Consider the following 6398-nt stretch of genomic DNA (forward strand, 5'->3'; position numbering starts at 1 on the left):
ACCTTGATCTTAGACTTCAGGCCTTCAGAACTGTGAGAGAATACATTTCTGTTGCTGAAGCCACTCATTTGTGGTACGTTGTTATGGCAGTCCTAGCAAAATAATATAATTGTGACCTTCACTTGACAGATGAGAAAACCAAGGCTTAGATATGCACTATAATGGTCCCTCAGTCCCCAGAGCAAATGGGAGACAGAGCCATGAGGCTAGGAAAGAGCATAAAGAGGACAAGATGTGTACATACCCCTGTAGGCCCACAGTGTCCTCCCACACTGGTCTCATCCTGCTGTTGGCACCCCTCCTACTTTCACCTCACTTAATCAAGCCCCTGCCACTGCTATGGCCACATTTTCTGCACAGCTCCTGCCCCAGGGCCTTTGCGTTCACTGCCTCCTCTGCCTAAATAACTCCTCTTCCAAATATCCCAACTGCACTCTCCATCACATTCTGCAGACCTTTGCTAAAGTGTTTTTTTGGAGGGGCATCCCATCTAAATTTGCCATTTCCTCTGCCTTGCTCCCTGCTCTGTCTTCCTCTAGATCAGTTAGCACTGTCTGACATACTATGTATTTTGATTGTTTATGTGTTTCCCTGTCAGGAGAGCTCCAGGAAGTTAGGACCTTTCCTCTCTTGCCTACTGCTATATCCCGATGCCTTGAATCAAGGATATAGTGCTGATGTTGCTCAAGCCTCCATTTATTTAGTGCCTTTTAGTGAGGCCCCTATACTGTTAGAAGGGTACAAGGACCATAGGAATCTGATGCCTTCTAGAAGCACTTTTGGCATACCATCCAGGAAGTCCTGGGCCTGATGTTGGCATGGCTTCGCCAGTCCTCTCTGCTTGCCACCAGATGCATTTGATCCCTGAGTTCCCCAACATGGGTCTTCTTCTCCTGGGCGAATGGGGAATTCATCCCTTTCTCAGATGCCCCTTTTCCCAGATGAGCCTCTCCTACTCTCTGGCTCCAAGACAGCCAAGTTGAGATACGCTGACATGGAGGCTAGAGGTGTGGAGCTGACTGACGCAGAGGCAAGTCTATTAGCAAGCATGACCAGCTCAGGAATGCAGCCTGACCTTCAGTTTTGTCCTGGCAGGTTTGCAGACTGCCCATGACACCCCATCTTTTGACAATTTCTGTCAACCGATGGTCATTGGTGCTAATTCAATGCCAACAGGAATTCCCAATTTGGGGTGTGGTGACAAGGAAACTTTATTCAGTGCAAAACAGCTAAATTGTGATACAGTGTGGCTGGGAAAACAACACAGCTGTAGAAGAGCTCTGGGGCCAGGCCCCTCTCCAACTAGACAGCTCTGCTCTGTCCTGCAAGATGCTCTGCTGTGCCCTGCAAGACATCTTCAGTGTTTCTGCTTGGCCAGGGAAAGTCTTCAGTCTTTGATGAAAAGGGAAAGTGTGCTCTCTGAGCCAGAAGGGAGTTGGCTTATAAAGACAGAAGTCCCTGCCCTGACTGGTTTGGCTCAGTGGATAGAGCGTTGGCCTGCGGACTGAAGGGTCCCAGGTTCGATTCCGGTCAAGGGCATGTACCTTGGTTGCGGGCACATCCCCAGTGGGAGGTGTGCAGGAGGCAGCTGATCGATGTTCCTCTCCCATCGATGTTTCTAACTCTCTATCCCTCTCCCTTCCTCTCTGTAAAAAATCAATAAAATATATATTTAAAAAAAGAAAAAAAAAAAAAAAAAAAGAAGTCCCTGCTCCTGGTCCCTCGATTGGTCTGTCCTCACCTTGCAGTTTGGTTGGTCTAAAAGGCAGTCCTGATTGGTTAGAGTAGAGCCACTCTGATTGGTTGGAACTTCACAGCTCCAATAGGACAGGGAAAGCCTCAGCCCTACTGGTTTAGGATTCTCGGAACTCCTTCATAAAACCTGGCTCAGATGGCAAAAACACACGGCAGGAAGGGAGTTCAGTAGCCGCTTCTCTGTGAAGTGCAGGTTGTGTGATAGGCTCATGTGCAGAAATGGCTGCTAGACTGTTTTTTTTTAAAATTTGAGCCCAGTTAGCTACCAGGAGCCCTTCTTAGTAGATATCTTTTTTTTCCTCAGGGTTCACAGTTTGGATATGTTTACATTTGCTGGTGACCATGATCACTTGGTTAAGGTGCCAGCAGATGGCATCATCCAAGCTCTTCAGCAGAGACCTGGCTCATGGGTGGCCAGGCTGAGGTGAAAACAAGCCCAGAGGGAAGTTGACTACCCCCGCTTGGGCTGGAGTTCCAGATTCCAGGCTTCAATCTCTGCCACTCTGAGGCTGGAGCCAGGGGAGGGCTGGTGGTGAGGGTCCTTGTCCATCACCCAGTTGGTCCCTGGCCTTGTGGAAAAGTGGCTATAGGGTGCAGGTATGAGGTCTCAAGTCTAACTGGGGCAGGTGGGGTCCCCAATTCACCAAGCAATAAAATATGTAGAGATGACTAAGGCTGAATGGTGGTGTGGCAAGGGTCCCATGGGCCCTGACTGCACTGGGCCAAGGTCAGCAGCTGACCAAGTCCAGGAACCAGAACCTCATGCGGCTCAAGGCCCACTGTGAGGTGCCTGGTGCTGGCAGCTAGGTGGATGGGAGGGGCAGGAAGGGGGGAAAGGGACTGTGTAGGCTTCCAGTTTCTTCACCTGCAATATTCTCTCTCCCCGCTTTTATTAACCTTTCCATCGAAGGAATTTCAATTTGCTACAAACTTAAAAAAATAGAACTATGGATGGAAAAAAAAAGGCCGCATGCTAACCTGACTAGTTCAGGGAAGGCCTGCATGGCGGTTTTGCAAATTCCAAGACCAAAAGTAACCACAAGGATGGTCTGAAATTAAAAATTTAACTAAAAGCAGTTTATAGTAGGTAGTCATTTCCTAGGCCAGTATTTCCCCTGACAAAGATCAACTTCTGATCTTTACTGAGCCTATTGTCTTTCTGCATCTAAAATAACATACCTGTGAAATGTCTGGGTAACTTGTAGCTTCCCTTTTTCAGGACCCCTCAGGGCCCAAAAATAGCACCAGGGGAGACCACAAATCCCCTCATTGTTATTGTTATCATGTTAATTGTTGACTTTTACCTATTCCGTACCCACCTATGTAAAAGAAGCATGTGTCCATCATTTCACTTTTTATCCAATCCCGGAGGATTCCCCCGCTTTTGCTTTTTCCCACCTCCCTAATCTATCACCAATGGATTTCAAGTACTGTAACCCACTTATGGCTCCTCTTTTGATGATAGTTTATAAAAACAAGGTAAAAACCTGCCATTCTCCGGAGCATTATCCCAATACATTGAGGTTTTGTTTCCTGGCAATTGTCAGCAGTTTTGCTCAAATTACTCACAAAAATTCTTTACAGGTTTGAACGTGTGTGTGAGTGTGTGTGTGCATGTGTGCATGTGTGTGTTTTATGTTAACAGAACAAAGAATTCCAATATCGTTCATCCACTTCCCCCAAATGTTTTTTTTATTTTATTTTATTGATTTTTTTACAGAGAGGAAGGGAGAGGGATAGAGAGTTAGAAACATCGATGAGAGAGAAACATCGATCAGCTGCCTCCTGCACACCCCCTACTGGGGACATGCCCGCAACCAAGGTACATGCCCTTGACCGGAATCAAACCTGGGACCTTTCAGTCCGCAGGCCAACGCTCTACCACTGAGCCAAACCGGTTTTGGCCACTTCCCCCAAATGTTAACACCTTACCTAACTACAATAAAATGATTACAACCAGAAAATTAGCATTGATAAATACTATTAACTCATCTACAGACGTTATTTGAATTTTACTAATTGCTCCACTAATATCCCTTTCCTAATCCAGCTTCCAACCTCTGATCCAGATCCCACGTCGCAATTTGTTGTGTCTCCTTTAATCAAAGATGTCTCCTTAGTCTGTCTTTGACTTCCATGATCTTGATACTTTAGAAAAGTACCAGCCAGTTTTTTGGCAGAATATCTCTCAGTTGGGTTGTCTGATTTTTCTTCATGATTACATTCAGGGTTAGCCTTTTGGGCAGAAATACCAAGTGATACATGTCCTCAGGAGGCACACAATTTTTCCCTTTTCTGGTGCTTCTTTCCCCCTTCAGTTTTATTTGGGTACTAGAGGCCCAGTGCATGAAATTCCCTCAGCCCAGCCTGCACCCTCTTCAATCTTGGACCCCTCGGGGGATGTCCGACTGCCGATCCCTCTCACAATCCGGGACTGCTGGTTCCCAACCACTCGACTACATGCCTGCCTGATTGCCCCTAACCGCTTCTGCCTGCCAGGTGATCACCCCCTAACCACTCCCCTGCCAGCCTGATCGATGCCTAACTGCTCCCCTGCCAGCCTGATTGCCCCTAACTATCCTCCTCTGCTGGCCTGGTCACCCATTGTTGTGGAGTGAGCACGAGTGAATGACCACTGGAGTCCAGACCAAATTAAAATGTAGGGAGCCTTTATTAGCCAGCCAGCTGGCCGGCTAGCCGGCCGGCGACTGCTCTGCCTTTCTCCACGCAGGGAGTCCAGGGAGCAGCCCCAACCCTTTGTGCAAGACCACTTTTAAGCACATTAACCACATCCTGTTTTTGCAGAGCAAGTAACCCAAGACAAAACAGTTTTTCCTAAGCAACATCAGGATCATGCCATTGACGACCATGTTATTCACAGGGTCATCCTGTTCTTCAGAAAGCTGACAGTGTTCTATGAAAGAAGGCCTACGTGCTGGGAAGGGGCCATGAGACCGTATCTCAAGGCCTGGCCTGGTGTCAGCACTGACAACTCTATCTGGGGCATAGTCCACGGCCTCTCTGGAATGGTAGCAGTAAGCATGCTCAAAAATTCCCACTCTCTAACACCCTAACTGCCCTTCCTGCTTGCCCGGTCACCCCTAACTGCCCTCCCTTGCCAGCCTGGTCGCCCCTAACTGCCCACCCTGCAGGCCTGGTTCCCTCCAACTGTCCTCCCTGCAGGCCTGGTCCACTCTGCCTCCCCTGCAGGCCTGATCCCCCCCAACTGTCCTCCCCTTCAGGCTTGGTCCCCCCCAACTGTCCTCCCCTGCTGGCCTGATTGCCCCCAACTGCCCTCCCCTGCAGGCCTGGTCCCCCCAACTGCCCTCCCCTGCTGGCCTGATTGCCCACAACTGCCCTCCTCTGCTGGCCTGGTCACCCTCAAATGCCCTCCTCTGCTGACCATCTTGTGGTAGCCATCTTGTGTCCACATGGGGGCAGCCATCTTTGACCACATGGGGGCAGCCATCTTGTGTGTTGGGGTGATGGTCAATTTGCATATTACCTCTTTATTATATAGGATAATTAATGTACAAGCAACACATTCTTAGAGAGTATAACTTGATAAGTTTGGATGTGTATACATTTGCTGGTGACTTTGATCACTTTGTTAAGGTGTCTGTCAGGTTTTTCCACTGCAAAGTTACTATTTTCCCTTTGCAATTGGGAAAGAACCTGCACCTCTGTAAAACACACCCCACCAACAGTTTCTCATACTTTTGTTCACCTTTTAAAAAAATATATATTTTTGTTGATTTTTTACAGAGAGGAATAGAGTTAGAAACATCGATGAGAGAGAAACATCAATCAGCTGCCTCCTGTACGCCCCCTACTGGGGATCGAGCCTGCAACCAAGGTACATGTGCTCCACCAGAATCAAACCCGGGACCTTTTAGTCCATGGCCTGATGCTTTATCCACTGAGCCAAATCAGTCCAGGCTTGCCCACCTTTTTTTTAGCATCCATGAATTTTGTCTGAAGCAGTTAAAGTGCTGTCTGCCAAGGGGGATACTTTCTATTTCCATCATTCCTTCTACATTTATTTACTGGAACTCTGGTCTAACTAAGGAAGAATGGTCCTTTCATTTCCTATACTGTATCCTCCCTTTCTTGAGGCTCCTGATACAGAATTGGCAAATGGAAAACTGCCAGACAATTGAGGATACTTGTCCTTTTATCCCTAATGATTATATTTAATGATTTTAATTGGAAAATTTCTGTGTGGACACTCGTCCACACTGCCTAGACTGGAGATGGATGGAGCCCTGAGACCACCCAAGCGCCCTCAACTCCGGGCGTTCTGAGCTCCCGGATTCCCGGCATCCCCCACAACCCGCCCCTAGCCCCCCATTCCCGGCATTCCCCGCGCTCCTCTGTTCCCAGCATTGCCCGCGCGGCCCGTTCCCGGCGCTCCTCGCGGCGATCGCCCTCCGCGCGGCAAGCCCCGCCCGGGCTGCGACGGTTAGCGCGGCCGCGGCCTCAGTTTCTGGTCCCGCCCACGCAGCTGCGCTATTGGACTGCACGCGCAGGCCTCGAGAGCTCTACGCCGCCGATTGGCGGCCTCCACAGCCCGCTCCGCGGATTCCCCAATGCGGAGCGGCCGCGCCCAGGGATTGGCCGCGCACCGCCAAGGCCCGCCCTCC

The sequence above is a fragment of the Plecotus auritus genome (assembly GCF_963455305.1).
Source record: "Plecotus auritus genome assembly, chromosome: 13".
In the NCBI taxonomy this organism is placed as follows: domain Eukaryota; kingdom Metazoa; phylum Chordata; class Mammalia; order Chiroptera; family Vespertilionidae; genus Plecotus; species Plecotus auritus.